Below are 19317 nucleotides of genomic sequence, written 5' to 3'. Positions count from 1 at the left end.
GCTGCTGCTAAGTCGCTTCAGTTGTGTCCGAATCTGTACAACCCCATAGACGGCAGCTCACCAGGCTCCAGTGCCCCTGGGATTCTCCAGGCAAGAACACTGGAGTGGGTAGCCATTTCCTTCTCCAATGCGTGAAAGTGAAAAGTGAAAGTAAAGTCGCTCAGTCGGATCCGACTCTTAGCGACCCCATGGACGGCAGTCTACCAGACTCCTCCGTCTATGGGATTTTCCAGGCAAGAGTACTGGAGTGGGGTGCCATTGCCTTCTCCGAATTTCAGGAGAGCTACTCAAAACTCTAAAAGATGATGCTATCAAAGTGTTCCATTCAATATGTCAGCAAATCTGGAAGGCCCAGCAGTGGTCACAGAAGGGGAAAACGTCAGTCCTCACCCCAGTTCCCAAGAAGGGCTGTACTAAAGAATGTTCAAACCATCAGATAAGTGTACTTATCTCCCATGCTTGTAAGGTCATGCTTAAAAACTTGCATGCTAGGCTTCAGCGTTACAAGAACCAAGAACTTTTTGATATCCAACATAGGTTTAGAAAAGACAGTGGAAATTGCCAACATTCACTGGGTCATAGAGAAAGCAAGGGAATTCCAGAAAAAAGCATCTATGTGGTTTCATTATCTACACTAAAGCCTTTAACTGTGGATTATAACAAACTGTGAAAACCTCTTGAAGAGTCGGGAATAGTAGGTCATCTTACCTTTTTCCTGAGAAACCTGTATGCTGGCTAACAAGCAACAGTTAGATTCCTGTATGGAACAATTGATTGGTTCAGGATGGAAAAAGGGGTACAACGGGGCTCTCTGCTGTCACCCTGCTTATTTAACCTAATTGAAGCACATCATAAGAAATGCCAGGCTAGATGAATTACAAGCTAAAATCAAGAGAGGTAAGAGAAGCATCAAAAACCTCAGATATGCAGATGATACCACTCTAATGGCAGAAAGTGAAGAGAAACTAAAGAACCTCTAAAGAGAGTGAAGGAAGACAGTTAAAAAATCACCTTAAAATTAAATACTAAAAACAAACAACTAAGATTGTGGCATCTGGCCCCATTACTTCATGGCAAATAGAAGGGGAAAAAGTGAAATCAGTGACAGATTTCCTCTTCTTGGGCACTAAAATCACTGTGGATGGTCACATCTGCCATGAAATCAGACAATTGTTTCTCAGCAGGAAAGCTATGACAAACCTAGACAGTGTTTTGAAAAGCAGAGACATCACTTTGCTGACAAAGATCCATAGAGTCAAGGCTATGGCCTTCATAGGAAGCACTGATGCTGAAGCTGATGCTCCAATACTTTGGCTACCTGATGTGAAGAGTTGACTCATTAGAAAAGACCCTGATGCTGGAAAAGAAGGTGGGAGGAGAAGAGGGTGACAGATGATGAGATGGTTGGATGGCATCGATGACTCAATGGATATGAGTTTAAGCAAACTCCAGGAGATAGTGAAGGACAGGGAATCCTGGTGTGCTGCAGTCCATGGGGTCACAAAGAGCTGGACATGACTGAGCTACAACAAATGGTCTTCCCAGTGGTCATAAATTGTTGTGAGCATTGGGCCATAAAGAAGGCAGAGCGACAAAGAATTTATGCCTTCAAACTATAGTGCTGAAGAAGACTCCTGAGAGTCCCTTCAACAGCAAGATCAAATCAGTAAATCTTAAAGGAAATCAACCCTGAATATTCATTGGTAGGACTGATGCTGAAGTTGAAGTTCCAGTATTTCAGTCACCTTATGTGAGCAGCTGACATTGGAATAATCCCTGATGCTGGGAAAGATTGAGGGTAGAAGAAGAGGGCATCAGAGGATGAGATGGCTGGATGGCAGCACTGATAAAAATGAACATGAGCTTGGGAAAACTTTGAGGGACAGGGAGGCCTAGTGTGCTGCAGTCCCTGTGCTGCAGTCACAAAGAGTTAGGTATGCCTGGGTGACTGAACAGCAACAACACTGGCTATTATCTTACTTAGACTACATAAGGACTACATAGCACTTATGCAGATTTACATCCCTCCTTTTATAGATGAGAACATTGAGTTAAAACTCAAGCCCTTGTTTCAATGATATCTTTTTCAATCTCTTAAAAGAAAAAAAAAATCATACTGACCACCTTCATTTTCTGTCAAACTCTTAGATATTGTCAAAAATGATAGTGTTTCTTCTTCCAAGTTGCTTATTGTCTAATGGAAAGAGATATTACAGATATCATTCATCTTTCCTTTCCAATATGTTTGATATTAAATCAGAGCAACCTATTTCCACCTGCTTATGACAGCTTCCCATATTTTTCAACAGTTTCATATAAGGTGTTTGGTGCTTTTCGACACAGCTGGGTTTTTGTTGTAGTTGTTGTTGTTATTGTTAATTAATTTGTTTTTCCCTAAGAAACTGAGGAAGAGACACTTTCTACAGACAAGAAAAATAAAAGAAATGAGTTCCTGAGTGTGTTCCTCTGTAAAAAAAGTTATATCAGTGATTAGAGATTAGTGGACAGGTAAACTAGGTATTGATATGAAGTCTCAGGAGTATGAATCATCAATAAAAGAGTAAAGACACAAGATGAGTATGACTTGCAGCCTTTGAAGCCTATGAGTCAATACAAGGTAAGTTAAACCAGATCATAAGGACCAAAAATCAGGTGGCTCAAGAGTAGGAAAAAAGTATCCTCAAGAAAATTTCAGAAGCAGTTTTTTTTTTGTTTGTTTGTTTTTTATTTTTAAATTTATTTTATTTATTATTTTTTTTTAAATTTATTTATTTTTTAATTTTACTTTCTTTTTCTTTTGTTTTTCTTTTTTAATTTATTTATTTATTTTATTTTACTTTACAATTCTGTATTGGTTTTGCCATACATTGACATGAATCCACCACGGGTGTACATGCGTTCCCAAATATGAACCCCCCTCCCACTCCCCTCCCCACAACATCTCTCTCGGTCATCCCCGTGTATCAGCCCCAAGCGTGCCGTATCCTGCATCGGACATAGACTGGCAATTCGATTCTTACATGATATTATACATGTTTCAATGCCATTCTCCCAAATCATCTCACCCTCTCCCTCTCCCTCTGAGTCCAAAAGTCCGCTATACACATCTGTGTCTTTTTTGCTGGTGCCATATGAGTTGGCTTGGTTTAAGGACTTTTGCAACTTCTTTATAGCAATGAAACGTAGGAAAATATTTGTAATAATCTTGATCTACTGTACTCAAAATGAATATCATTCTGTGATCACTTGGCATCATTGGTAGGGGTCCCCAAGTGGCTCATTGGTAAAGAATCCACCTGCAATGCAGGACCTTCAGGAGACACAGGTTTGATCCCAGGGTTGGGAAGATCTTTCTGGAGGAGGGCATGGAAACTCACTCCAGTATTCATGCCTGGACAAACCCTTGGGTAGAGGAGTCTGGCAGGCTATGGTCCAAAGATTTACAAAGAGTTGGATATTATTGAAGTGACTTAGCAGACACCCATAGTTTCACTGGCATTATCTGAGAGCTTGTTAGCAATGCAGAATGTCAGGGGCAAGGTCAATCCTAAATGACTCACAATCTACAATTTAGCAAGATGCCCAGTTACTTCCTATTGACATCAAATTTTGTTGACACTTCTGTGACAGTATACTGTATATTAACACAAATATATGGAATTTAGAAAGACAGTACTGATGACTCTACATGCAGGGCAACAAAGGAGACACAGACATAAAGAACACATTTTTGGACTCAGTGGGAGAAGTCAAGGGTGGGATTATTTAAGAGAATAGCATTGAAACATATACATTACCATATGTAAAATAGATGACATTTGCAAGTTCTAAATATGAAACAGGGCACCCAAAACTAGTGCTCTGGGACAACCCAGAGGGATAGGGAGGGAAGGGAGGTGGGAGGGGGATTCAGGATGTAGAGGGCATATGTGTATCTGTGGCTGATTCATGTTGATGTATGGCAAAAACCATCACACTATTGTAATTATCCTTCAATTAAAACGAATAAATAAATTTAAAAAAAAATGTTGCTCTGTCTTCATTCTATTCTTGATCAAAGGAGAAACTGGTCTTCTAAAACTCCACAGGAAACTGTTAGTACCCTTGGCTTTGGAAATGTTTTGCAATGAGAATTTCTTTTTGCTATTTAGGGAATTTGGACATAACCCATTAGATAGAACTTCCCTGGTGGGTGAGTGGTAAATAACCCACCTGCCAATGCAGGAGACTCAGGTTTGATCCCAAGGTCAGGAAGATCCCTTGAAGAAGGAAATGGCAACCCACTCCAGTATTCTTGCCTGGGAAATACTATGGACATAGGAGCCTGGCAGGCTGCAGTCTATGGGGCTGGTAAGAGTTGGACACAACTTAGCGATTAAACAGCAGCAGCAGGCACTAGATAGAGAAACAGCTGCAATAATAACTCAATCCTGAACGTGTGAAAAGTTGAGGGTTTTGAGTTAATAATGTCCTCTAAGCAATGTCCTTAAATCTTCTTAAAGAGATGTTCCTGTTGAAACCACCCCAAGGATAAATTTATCTTCTATATCTCTGTAGTCCAGAATCTGTTGTTTGCATGACTGATTCAAGCTCACCAAAGCCATCATTCTTCCTGTCATTCTCCAATATATTTACACCAACTCACTCATTATTTACAAAGCAGCTAGCACACAGATGCTGAGCCTGATCAAAATGTTACAGATATTTCAATATTTCAGACATCAAATCTCTGCCTTACCCTATTTTGTTTCCCCAAAGCCATTAAGATTATATTTTTACATAGAACAAATTTACTAAGGTTAACTTTCCGATCTCGATACTTCCCATTGGAAGCTCCATCAATAAGAAATTTTGTTGTTTAGTTTCTCAGTTGTGTCCGAATCTTTTGCAACACTATGGATCATAGTCCACCAGGCTCCTCTGTCCATGGGATTTCCCAGGCAAGAATACTGGAGTGAGTTGTCATTTCCTTCTCCATTAATAAGAACAGACCTCTTAATTAAAATTTCAAATATGCATTTTACTGATTCATCTGGGAACAAATCATTTTAGGTGGAAAACTCATGGTTAATATTGTTTTTCTTAGAATACATGAAAATTATATGCATTCTCTGCTTCCTAGTGACTTTTATATAGTGCACTTGGAGGAGAAAGCAAGTCAAACCTATTATGAGATTCCAGTTTCTAGCAAAAGATCTTAGACCATAAGTTAAAACAGATTTACAATAAGTACAATATATCAGTTGTGCAGTAATTTGGGCAGGTTCTATCTTGAAGAATTATTGGATGTGGCAAAACTATTCTGAATTTCTTCCTTGTCTTATAACAACACTCTAATTTAATCATACCTTGTTAGGATAATTAGAAATATTGATTGGGATACTCTGTAATCTTTAATGGGATTAAAGTATCCCAGGGATTGAAATACTCTGTAATCTTTAATGACCCCTCTTTAATGATTATTTTTAACAATCTTTAGTAATCTTTAATGATTAAACAGACGAATAATCAAGAGGATTTAATGCATAGTTGTGGTCTTATTTGTAGTTCATTCATTCATTAACTAAACAAACATTTGTTCACTGCTTTCTGGAAAAATGAATGAGAAATAGCCCTTCTCTTTGAGGAACTTACAGTTTACCAGGAGAATTAAAGAGATAATCATGAAGTTCTAAGACAATTATTGATAAAAGTTAGAAAAGGCAAATAGAGAGGGTGACAATGAAGATACACAAAAAGTATTCACTTGGACATGACCAGGTAGTCATATTTAGGAAAAAGAAGTACCAGGAGTTCAATTTAATCTGATTTTCTAAGATAGTGGTATTCATTTTTTGTCTCTTCATTTGTTTAATAAACAAAAAAATCGTTTGTAGATAGAAAAACTGTTGGATTTTAATGGTACATGAGTGTTCAGTCACATCTAACTCTTTGCGACCTCAAGGACTGTATCCTGCTAGGCTTACACTATCCATTGAATTTTCTAAAGAAGGATACAGGAGTGAGTTGCCATTTCCTATTCCAGGGAATCTTCCCAACCTAGGGATCCATATCCATATATCTTGCATTGACAGACTGATTTTTTACTACCGCGCCTCCTAGGGCTTCCCTAGATTTTAGTTCAGTTCAGTCACTCAGTCGTGTCCGACTCTTTGTCACCCCATGAATCACAGCACGCCAGACCTCCCTGTCCATCACCAACTCCAGGAGTTCACTCAGACTCATGTCCTTCGAGTCAGTGATGATGCCATCCAGCCATTTCATCCTCTGTTGTCCCCTTCTCCTACTGCCCCCAATCCCTCCCAGCCTCAGAATATTTTCCAATGAGTCAACTCTTTGCAAGAGGTGGCCAAAGTACTGGAGTTTCAGCCGTAGCATCATTCCTTCCAAAGAAATCCCAGGGCTGATCTTCAGAATGGACCAGCTAGATCTCTTTGCAGTTCAAGGGACTCTCAAGAGTCTTCTCCAACACCACAGTTCAAAAGCATCAATTATTCGGCACTGAGCCTTCTTCACAGTCCAACTCTCACATCCATACCTGACCAATGGAAAAAACCATAGCCTTGACTAGATGGACCTTTGCTGGCAAAGTAATGTCTCTGCTTTTCAATAAGCCATCTAGGTAGGTCATAAGTTTTCTTCCAAGGAGTAAGCGTCTTTTAATTTCATGGCTGCAGTCACCATCTGCAGTGGTTTTGGAGCCCGAAAAATAAAGTCTGACACTGTTTCCACCGTTTCCCCATCTATTTCCCATGAAGTGATGGGACCAGATGTCATGACCTTCGTTTTCTGCATGTTGAGCTTTAAGCCAAAATTTTCACTCTCCTCTTTCACTTTCATCAAGAAGCTTTTTAGCTCCTCTTCACTTTCTGCCATAAGGGTGGTGTCATCTGCATATCTGAGGTTTTTGATATTTCTCCTGGCAATCTTGATTCCAGCTTGTGTTTCTTCCAGTCCAGCGTTTCTCATGATGTACTCTGCATAGAAGTTAAATAAGCAGGGTGACAAAATACAACCTTGACATACTCCTTTTCCTATTTGGAATCAGTCTGTTGTTCCATGTCCAGTTCTACCTGTTGATACCTGTTGCATATAGGTTTCTCAAGAGGCAGGTCAGGTGGTCTGGTATTCCCATCTCTTTCAGAATAGACTAGATCTGATAGATAGAGTGCCTGATGAACTATGGATGGAGGTTCGTGACATTGTACAGGAGACAGGGATCAAGATCATCCCCATGGAAAAGAAATGCAAAAAAGCAAAATGGCTGTCTGAGGAGGCCTTACAAATAGCTGTGACAAGAAGACAAGTGAAAAACAAAGAAGAAAAGGAAAGATACAAGCATCTGAATTCAGAGTTCCAAAGAATGGCAAGAAGAGATAAGAAAGCCTTCCTTAGTGATCAATGCAAAGAAATAGAGGAAAACAACAACAGAATGAGAAAGACTAGAGATCTCTTCAAGAAAATTAGAGACACCAAGGGAACATTTCATGCAAAGATGGGCTCGATAAAGGACAGAAATGGTATGGACCTAACAGAAGCAGAAGAAATTAAGAAGAGGTGGCAAGAATACACAGAAGAACTGTACAAAAAAAGATCTTCATGACCAAGATAATCACAATGGTGTGATCAATCACCTAGAGCCAGACATCCTGGAATTTGAAGTCAAGTGGGCCTTAGAAAGCATTGCTATGAGCAAAGCGAGTGGAGGTGATGGAATTCCAGTTGAGTTATTTCAAATCCTGAAAGATGATGCTGTGAAAGTGCTGCACTCAATATGCCAGCGAATTTGGAAAACTCAGCAGTGGCCACAGGACTGGAAAACGTCAGTTTTCATTCCAATCCCAAAGAAAGGCAATGCCAAAGAATGCTCAAACTACCACACAATTGCACTCATCTCACATACTAGTAAAATAATGCTCAAAATTCTCCAAGCCAGGCTTCAACAACACGTGAACCGTGAACTTCCAGATGTTCAAGCTGGTTTTAGAGAAGGCAGAGGAACCAGAGATCAAATTGCCAACATCTGCTGGATCATGGAAAAAGCAAGAAAGTTCAAGAAAAACATCTATTTCTGCTTTATTGACTATGCCAATGCCTTTGACTGTGTGCATCACAATAAACTGTGGAAAATTCTGAAAGATTTTAGTTAGGCAGGGTTAAATCATGATTTTGCCATCTATGGGCTATGTAAACTTGGATAAACTCATTGTGCTTTGAAGTTGAGGTTCCTCACATACTAAATATATGGAATAATACATATCCAAAACATAATTTTAATAAATAATATGAAATAAAAGGAACAGATATTTGGTACACATAGCAACAATAGCAATAACAATAATACTAATAGTTATTAACCTTTATTCAGAGCTGAAGATAGTCCAGGCACTTAGCTAAGAATTTTACATGCATGATCTTTAGTCCATATGAAAACTCTATTAGTTACTATTATTAATTTATATTTTAACGAGGCTTATAAAGATTAGTTTACTTGTTCAAAGTTAAATAACATAACAATAATGGGTAACATATATTTAATACTTATTTTTTGACATTGCTTTAAGCCATTATACACGTCAATTCATTTATTTCTCTCTATGAGAGACAGTGCATTGTTTTTCTCATTTTTACAAGTGTCATGAGCTGAATTGTGTCTCTCCTCAAAATCCATATATCCAAGCTCTAAATGCCAGTATCTTAGAATGTGACTGTATTTGGAGATAGAACTATTAAAATGAAGCCCCTAGAGTGATCACTAAGGCAATCTGAATTATATCCTTTCAGAATAGGAAATTTGGATATAAGAGAAATAAAAGGGGCACACAGAAAAATATCCCATGTGAGGACACAAATGTAAGAGCAGACAGATAGTTAGATATGAACTGAGAAAGGAGGGCCTGGCCCAATGGCAGGAAACTATACCTCTCCCTTGAACAAAAGGATTATTGGGCAAAGAAAATCAAGAATCTCCAGACTGACAGGAAACCAAACATTTTGTGATGACAAGCATCCAGGAGAAAGGCAAAAAAAAGATGGGAAGAGGTGGGAACCTTGGATATCCGTATGTAACCTTTTGCTATTTTTTCCTTCATTGTGATAAAATTAGCCTTGTAGTAAGAAGCCCCCATCATGCCCTCACACCATTACCCTGTTGATCAAGATTAAACAAGGGCAAAAATCCCTCCTCCTCTTGTGAAGGTAGAGCTGGAATGAAAATCATGGAATACAACCCCAAACCCCTCCCTCTTAAATGAATATTCCACCCATTCATTTTTGTGACTGGTGTAGTGAATTTGCCACAGAAACTCAGGACAACTGTTCACCTGAGTCTTCCTACTCTCCCTTTGAGAGAGTACAGTATGTTATTAAGTACCTCCCCCTACCCCACCATGGCTTGTCTCTGAATTCTTTTGTGATGAGACAAAAACCTACTTTTTGGTAACACAGTGAGAAGGAAGCCATTTTGCCAGAAGAGAGACATTAAAAGATACCAAATCTGATGACAATTTGACCTTGGATGTTCAGACTTCAGAATTATAAGAAGATAAATTTCTGTTGTTTAAGCCAACTACTCTCTGGTGTTTTCCTATGGCATCTCTAGTAAAAATTAGCAGTACAATAAGTGATTAAACAACGATGCAAAGAATATAAGTATGCATATCTACAATGTTAGTATGCAGAGCCACTGGGCTTCAAACCCTAGCAGTCTTGTGTCAGAATTAATTTCCTTAATCTCTTCACAATAAAGCCTCTTGTGACAGATAAGGAAAACTGAGGTAGCCAGTGGCTGTCTCATTTTGCATATCCATACAACAGTAGAGTTAGGATTAAAACCCAGGTCTTTCTGATTTCCTCTTACTTAACTTGAAAAATTTTTCTTGATTTCTCAGATAGCTAGTTATGTAAAAGCTGATTTTCACTTAATTTCGTATTTCCTATAAATGAGTGTGAGGAAATACCAATTTTTATGCCTGTACACAGGCTACTAAGTTAATTCCATGGTTAAAAGATGGTAAAACTTTACAAAGGAGCTCTGAAGTCACTTCAGGCATTAGCTTCATGTTCTGCATCAACTTTTAACTGCCCGTGGTAAGCCATATATCATATGACTCTTTATAGTATCAATTTAAGCACATATTTTGTTTGTCATGAATATGTTGAAAGGCTTTCAGTGCCTTCAATAGCTACCAGAAGAAACATTACAATAGCTGCTCTAAATTATAAAACATTTATCAGGAGGCTAACTTTTTATATATTTCAGTTAGTGTCAGAAGGATTAGAAGCATCACTCTGGATTGATTATCACTTACACAATGAATTAAGTCATATCTTTGTCTGTCCTGGTGCAAAATCAATATATATAGACCACATATAGGAACATTTGTCCACATCCTAAGGATTAGGAAAAATAAACATTTCAGACACAGGTTAAAAATCTCCATTTCAAAATTCTTCCTGTATGTTATATAATACTCCTTTCATATTTAATGCAATGAGTAATGCTGAACATTATTAAATCAGACATAACATTCTTCCATGGAGGAATCTGATCATATAGTGAAATGAAAGTATCTCAGTCATGTCTGACTCTTTGCAACCTCATGAACTACACAGGCCATGGAATCCTCTAGACCAGAATACTGGAGTGGATAACAGTTCCTTTCTCCAGGGGATCATCCCAACCAAGGGATTGAACCCAGGTCTCTCACATTGCAGGCAGATTCAATACCATCTGAGTCACCAGGCAAGCCTAAGAATACTGGAATGGGTACACTATCCCTTCTCCAGCGGATCTTCCCGACCTGGGAATTGAAACAATGATGCAGGGTCTTCTGCATTGCAGGTGGATTCTTTACCAGCTGAAAACTATCTGGGAAATGTGTGTATATATATACACACATATATTTCTGATCATATATCTTAACATAATGCCACTAAGATTAAACATTTTGACGGATATCCTATTATACATGCTTAAGTTTGCTGTATTGTAACTCATCTAACATTTGAACATCTTAGCTTACACAGAGTAGGTTTTAATTGAATATCAGTTCAGTTCAGTTCAGTTGCTCAATCATGTCCGACTCTTTGGCACCACACTGCTGGGTCCAGCCCTGGTGGATCCAGGGTAATTTGAAGGGTGGATGGAGTAGGCGAGGAAAAACTTACTTATTTAGAAATATAAAAAGATTAAGAAGAAATAGTATAGTAGGAAAATTAGTGGAGAAAAGATGCTGAATAACTTGGTTTATGCGGAAAACTGATAAAAACTCAAGATAAGAGGTTTGCACCATCTACGTTAGGCCACCGGTGCCCGTTTGAATAGCGGAGTGTGCCCCGCCTTGGGCTCCCTCTCTCGTGGGTCTTAGAAGCCAGGGCAAGTAAATAGATTTGGTGAGCCTCCGCACTCCAGATGGAAATTCAGCCTGAAAAGGAGAGGGAGGGAGAGGGAGAAAGAGAGAGAGAGATTTGACACGGGGGAAATCAGTCTTTCCAGTTACTGGCCCATCCTTTATTGTTCAGGAACGCTTTTATACTTTTGGTTGTACATAGAGATCAATGGATAATACAAAATTGTGCAGCATCAGCAGCCCTGACTCTTATTGAGACCAGGCTTTCTCTCTACATACCTAGTTGTATACACAAGTCTTAAGTGATTTACATCATCTTCTGTCCAGAAGGCCAATTAACATTTTATGGCCCTTTTCTGATAAGGGTCTGTCAGCCAGATAATATATTTGCCTTAATAGTGTTGTTCTTCCCAAAGTCTGGTGCCACTCTCAGAAAGCACTAAATACAATTACATTCTTACATAGCAAGGACACAACAATTTATAACATGAAAGAATACAGTGATTTATAACAAAGAGAAAAGTAATTAACTCAAAAGTCTAGTGTTGCTAACATCAAAACTACCATATTCCATTTTCTATATCCCAATTACTTTGATTAATATCCTTCAGGTGTCTAAAAGATAAAGAATATGGAGGCCTGGCAGCAGTCATTGACTCAACAGTAAAAACCCTCTACCAATATAATTATTAGCTCTTTAAAAAAGTCTCTGTATCTTTAAGATGTTTTAAGCTTTGTTCCTCTCACAGTTGGGGGGCTGTTAACAATCAACCAGTTGTAAAAGTCTGGGCAGACCGGTCAGATAAGTTAGAAAGCCATCAAAGGAGTTTAAACTGAGACATTCTTTTTATATGCAGGAGACTGTTAACTGGAGCTCTGAGTTAAGTCTTTCCAGAGAAAGGTGGTTGGGGATAGCCCCCTGTTATGTCAGAGAGTGGAAAGCATAGTACAATAAGGCAGGCAGACTCTGATTTTGGGGGGTAGATGTTCAAGAAAATCCAGGGGGAACACCTGAAGCCAGATCACGCCTTCCCATATGTCTGGCTTCCTTCCTCATGACCTTTGCCACAGGCAGGATTCCTCACACTGGCTCCCAGCACCCCACGAATCGCAGGACGCCAGGCCTCCCTGTCCAACACCAACTCCCAGAGTTCACTCAAACTCACGTCCATCGAGTCAGTGATGCCATCCAGGCATCTCATCCTCTGTTGTCCCTTTATCCTCCTGCCCCCAATTGCTCCCAGCCTCAGAGTCTTTTCCAATGAGTCAACTTTTTGCATGAGGTGGCCAAAGTACTGGACTATCAGCCTTAGCATCATTCTTTCCAAAGAAATCCCAGGGCTGATCTCCTTCAGAATGGACTGGTTCGATCTCCTTGCAGTCCAAGGGACTTTCAAGAGTCTTCTCCAACACCACAGTTCAAAAGCATCAATTTTTTGCCACTCAGTTTTCTTTATAGTACAACTCTCACATCCTTACATGATCACTGGAAAAACCATAGCCTTGACTAGACGGACCTTTGTTGGCAAAGTAATGTCTCTGCTTTTTAATATGCTATCTATGTTGGTCATAACTTTTCTTCCAAAGAGTAAGAGTCTTTTAATTTCATGGTTGCAATGATTGAATCACTTGCAGTGATTTTGGAGCACACACACAAAAAAAATAATAATGTCTGACACTGTTTCCATTGTTTTCCCGTCTATTTTCCATGAAGTGATGAGACTGGATGCCATGGTCTTCGTTTTCTGAGTGTTGAGCTTTAAGCCAACGTTTTCACTCTCCACTTTCACTTTCATCAAGAGGCTTTTTAGTTCCTTTTCACTTTCTGCCATAAGAGTGCTGACATCTGCATATCTGAGGTTATTGATATTTCTCCCAGCAATCTTGATTCCAGCTTGTGGTTCTTCCAGTCCAGCGTTTCTCAGGATGTACTCTGCATATAAGTTATATAAGCAGGGCGACAATATACAGCCTTGACGTACTCCTTTTCCTATTTGGAACCAGTCTGTTGTTTCATGTCCAGTTCTGCTTGTTGCTTCCTGACCTGCATATATGTTTCTCAAGAGGCAGTCATGTGGTCTGGTATTCCCATCTTTCTCAGAATTTTCCAGTTTATTGAGATCCACACAGTCAAAGGCATTGGCATAGTCAATAAAGCAGAAATAGATGTTTTTCTGGAACTCTCTTGCTTTTTCCATGATCCAGAAGATGTTGGCAATTTGACCTCTGGTTCCTCTGCCTTTTCTAAAACCATCTTGAACATCAGGGAGTTCACGGTTCACATATTGCTGAAGCTTGGCTTGGAGAATTTTGGGCATTACTTTACTAGCGTGTGAGATGAATGCAATTGTGTGATAGTTTGAGCATTCTTTGGCATTGCCTTTCTTTGGAATTGGAATGAAAACTGACTTTTTCCCATCCTGTGTCCTCTGATGAGTTTTCCAAATTCGCTGGCATATTGAGTGCAGCACTTTCACAGCATCACCTTTCAGGATTTGAAATATCTCAACTGGAATTCCATCACCACCACTAACTTTGTTCATAGTGATGCTTTCTAAGGCACACTTGACTTCACTTTCCAGGATGTCTGTCTCTAGGTGAGTGATCATACCATCATGATTATCTTGGTCATGATCTTTTTTGTGCGCTTCTTCTGTGTATTCTTGCCACCTCTTCTTAATATCTTCTGCTTCTATTAGGTCCATACCATTTCTGTCCTTTATCGAGCCCATCTTTGCATGAAATGTTCCCTTGGTGTCTCGAATTTTCTTGAAGAGATCTCTAGTCTTTCCCATTCTGTTGTTTTCCTCTATTTTTTTTTTGCATTGATCACTGAGGAATGCTTTCTTATCTCTTCTTGCTCTTCTTTGGAACTCTGAATTCAGATGCTTGTATCTTTCCTTTTGTCCTTTGCTTTTCACTTGTCTTCTTTTCACAGCTATTTGTAAGGCCCCTTCAGACCTTATTTAAAAATGAGCAAGATGAGCAAAGGGACATTTACTTATTATTTATATTATATCATTCTTCAGTATCATTTTGGATTCTATTTTAATAAAATTGCATAATATTAACAGCATTTAATACTAGTTATTGTATATTAATTATGAATATTTGCTGCTAAGCTGTGAATGATGCCAGGATTGTTGGCCTGTTAAGGAGAGGAATTCACTCCAGGGTCATTGATGAGGTTTCACCCCTCAGAGCTTTTGTGTAAAAAATAAAAAATTATTAAAGTATAAAAGAGATAGAGAAAGTTTCTGATATAGACATCAGAAGTGGGCAGAAAGAGTGCTCCCCTCCTAGGTCAGCTCAACGTTTGAGAAAAGTTTACTTCAGGTGGAACCAGGTGTCATTACGGCAACACAGAAGTTTAAAAGAAACCTCTTTTAAATTTGTATGGAGAAGGGAAAGAAAGCTAACACTTGTAGTTTGTTTCCTCCTGATGCTTAAGAGAGAGATAACAAATGTCTGGCACTTGCAGCCTATTTCCTCCATTTGGAGACCCCTAGCCTTCCTGCCTGTTATGTTCTTAATTATGTACTCATGCCATTTTTAGAAACATGAATATATATAATTGGGCTTCCCAGGTGGAACTAGTGGTAAACAACCTGACTACCAATGCAGCAGACTCGAGGAATATGGGTTCGATTCCTAGGTCAGGAAATACCCTGGAGAAGGGAATGGCAACCTGCTCCAGTATTTTTGCCTGGGAACCCTACAGACAGAGAAGCCTGGCAGGTTACAATTCTTGCTGTTACAAAGAGTTGGATATGACTGAGCACACACAAACATATATATATGTGTATGTTTATATACATATTATATATATAATATTTCATACAATTCTCATAGAAATCCTATATGTTAGGGAATATTACCTCAGCTTTGAAAATGAAGAGAAATGCACTACATTTACATAATTTGTATATAGAAGAGACAGGGCTTGCACCTAGTCTTAATTCTAGAGAACATATACTTAGCTTTAACCTATTGAATGGGCATTACTCATCCATTTACTTATCTGCCCATTCAATAATTTGTAAATTCCTTAATCAGTTATTGAGTACTGAGTGTGTGCTAAACACCATGGTAGGAATTCAGTTCAGTTTATCAGTCAGGTCTGACTATTTGTGACCCCATGGACTGCAGCATGACAGGATTCCCTGTCCATCACCAACTCCTAAAGCTTGCTCAAAATCATGTCCTTTGACTCAGTGATGCCATCAAACCATCTCATCCTCTATTGTCCCTTTCTCCTCCTTCTTTCAATCTTTCCCAGCATCAGGGTCTTTTCCAATGAGTCAGTTATTTGCACCAGGTGGCCAACGTATTGGAGTTTCAGCTTAGGCATCAGTCCTTCCAATGAATAATCAGGACTGAGTTCCTTTAGGATTGACTGCTTTGATCTCCTTGTTTCCAACAGAAGTTTAAGAGTCTTCTCCAACAACAAAGTTCAAAAGCATCGGTTCTTCAGTGCTCAGCTTTCTTTATAGTCCAACACTCACATCCATATACACTGCTGCTGCTGCTGCTGCTGCTAAGTTGCTTCAGTCATGTCCGACTCTGTGCGACCCCGCAGATGGCAGCCCACCAGGCTTCCCCATCCCTGGGATTCTCCAGGCAAGAACACTGGAGTGGGTTGCCATTTCCTTCTCCATCCATACATGACTATTGGAAAGCCCATAGCTTTGACTAGACGGACCTTTGTCAGCAAAGTAATGTCTCTGCTTTTTAATATTCTGTCTAGGTTGGTGATAGCTTTTCTCCCAGGGGTAAGTGTCTTTTAATTTCAAGGCTGCAGTCACCATCTGCAGTGGTGTTGGAGCCCAAGAAAATAAAGTCCATCACTGTTTCCATTGTTTACCCATGTATTTGCCATGAAGTGATAGGACCAGATGCCATGATCTTAATTTTCTGAATGCTGAGTTTTAAGCCAACTTTTTCACCCTCCACTTTTACTTTCATCAAGAGGCTCTTTAGTTCTTCTTCTCTTTCTACCATAAGAGTGGTGTCATCTGCATATCTGAGGTTATTGATATTTCTCCTGGCAATCTTGCTTGCAACTTGTGCTTCATCAAGCCCAGCATTTCACATATAATGCTGCATATAGGTTAAATAAGTAGGGTAATGTTGGGACCTAACAAATGCCATGATAGGCTTCAGGGACTAAGGTAGGGCTCATGGGAAAAGCTGAGTCATTGCCCAGTGAGGTCATCCCTGCCGATGCCAGGACTTGTCTAATCAGCATACTCCCCATAACCTGGTTTGAGTTTATCAGGACGTAAAAGACATCCCCCTGCAGCCAATAAAGATTAGCCAATTAGTAAATACTAGGAAACTCCTGCAGCCAATCATCCCTGGCCAACTCTCTGTTCTAAAACCTATAAATACTGCTGTATATCTGGGCTCGGGGCTCCTTGCTCCACTCCACTGCGTTGGATGTGGCGGGAGCCCTAGCTCGAGCTAGAAATAAAACCCCCTCATGCTTTTGCATTGCTGTGGACATCTTATTCTCTCAGTTTTGGGGACTCGGACTCTGGACATAACAGGTAACAATATACAGCCTTGATTTATTTATTTTTTCCCAATTTAGAACCAATTTGTTGTTCCATGTCAAGTTCTAACTGTTGCTTCTTGACCTGCATATAGATTTCTCTAGAGGCAGGTCTCTTGAAGAATTTTCCACGGTTTGTTGTGATTCACACACATAATCCAAAATCTGACATAGTCAATAAAGCAGAAATAGATGTTTCTTACAGAACTCTCTTGCTTTTTTGATGATCCAATGTATGTTGGAAATTTAATCTCTGATTAATCTGCCTTTTTTAAATACAGCTTGGACATCTGGAAATTCACTGTTCATGTACTTTTGAAGTTTGGCCTGGAGAATTTTGAGCATTACTTTACTAGCATGTGAGATGAATTCAACTGTGTGGTAGTTAGAACATTCTTTGGCATGGTCTTTCTTGGGATTGGAATGAAAACTGACCTTTTCTAGTCTTGTGGCCACTGCTGAGTTTTCCAAATTTGTTGACATAACGAGTGCAGCACTTTAACACCATCATCTTTTAGGATGTGAAATAACTCAACTGGAATTCCATCACATCCACTAGCTTTGTTCATAATGATGCTTCCTTAGGCCCACTTGAATTGCAGGATATCTGTCTCTAGGTGAGTTATCACAGTATCACATTTATCTGGGTCATGAAGATCTTTTGGTATAATTCTTCTGTGTATTCTTGCCACCACTTCTTAATACCTTCTGCTTCCGTTTGATGCATATAATTTCTGATCTTTATTGTGCCTGTCTTTGCATGAAATATTTCCTTTTATCACTAATTTTCCTGAAGAGCTCTCTACTCTTTCCCATTCTATTGTTTTCCTCTATTTCTTTGCACTGATCACTGAGGAAGGCTTTCTTATCTTTCCTTTCTATTCTTTGTAACTCTGCATTCAAATGGGTATATTTTTCCTTTTCTCCTTTGTCTTTCACTTATCTTCTTTTCACAGCTATTTGTAAGGCCTCCTCAGACACCTATTTTGCCTCCCCCGCCTTGGGGATGGTCTTATCTCTGCTTTCTTTACAGTGCCACGAACCTCTGTCCATAGTTCATCCGGTACTCTATCAGATCTAATCCCTTAAATCTATTTCTCACTTCCACTGTATAATCATAAGAGATTTAATTTAGGTCATACTTGAATGGTATATGGGTTTTCCCTCTTTTCTTCAATTTAAGTCTGAATTTTGCAATAAAGTTTTCATGATCTGAGCCATAATCTTGTTTTTGCTGATTGTATAGAACTTCTCCATCTTTTGCTGCAAAGAATATAATCAGTCTGATTTTAGTTTTGACCACTCTGATTTTAGTTTTGACCACTTGATGTAGTCTTCTCTTGTGTTGTTTGAAGTGGATGTTTGCTACGACCAGTGCCTTCTCTTGGCAAAACTCTGTTAGTCTTCTCCCTGTTTCATTTTGTACTCCAAGGCCAAATTTACTCATTACTCCAGGTGTCTCTTGACTTCCTACTTTTGCATTCCAGTCCCCTATAATGAAAGGACATCTTTTTTGGGTGTTTATTCTAGAAGGTCTTGTAGATCTTCATAGAATCATTCAATTTCAGCTTCTTCTGCATTACTCCTTGGGACATAGACTTGGATTACTGGAATATTGAATTGTTTGCCCTGGAAACGAACAGATATCATTCTGTGGTTTTTGAGATTGCATCTAACTACTGGATTTTGGACTCTTTTGTTGACTATGATGGCTACTCCATTTCTTCTAAGAGATTCTTACCCATGGTATTATGGGAGACAGGAAAATAAACCTAATTTCTGCCTTAAAGTTTAATACTCACTGCAGAGGAGACACATACACACACACACACAAAAATACTGACCATTCTAGAATATACAGTGTGATGCCACTGTGCTTACATATTAACAACAATCATCAATAGTATGTTCTACAGAATATTCATATCACAGTATGCATAAGAATTGGAAACTGCTTATCATAACCCCTTCTTGGGGACTTATAGTTCAGATTTTCCTGTTATAAGCTCTCATAAAAAACAACGCCATTTAGATTATTCCCTAGTTTACTTGTCCTTATGCTTTCCCATTAACATTTCCCCATTAATATCCTAGATAATTTGTTTCTCATGGAAATACCTCAAAAAAATTTTAACTAGGAATGCTTGCTGTTATATAATAGTTAACACTATGTCTATTGCCCATATATAGTTAGCAATTATTTGTCAGTATCCTAGAGGATACTATGCACTTCCTGCACTTCAAGTTTATCATTTCTGAAACTTTAGACAGAATTAAAATGCTTTAGTTGAAATAACTTTGCTGTGGCCAGTTTCTCACGTATAAAATGGACTCACCTGGAGTCTACATGCTGTCTTTCCATCTACCTCCTCCCCATCTGACTGACTGTTATCTCCAGGCCAGAAGCAGGCA

This window comes from Oryx dammah, unplaced genomic scaffold (assembly GCF_014754425.2).
Source record: "Oryx dammah isolate SB20612 unplaced genomic scaffold, SCBI_Odam_1.1 HiC_scaffold_8, whole genome shotgun sequence".
Classification (NCBI taxonomy): Eukaryota; Metazoa; Chordata; class Mammalia; order Artiodactyla; family Bovidae; genus Oryx; species Oryx dammah.
This window is presented reverse-complemented; position numbering follows the sequence as displayed.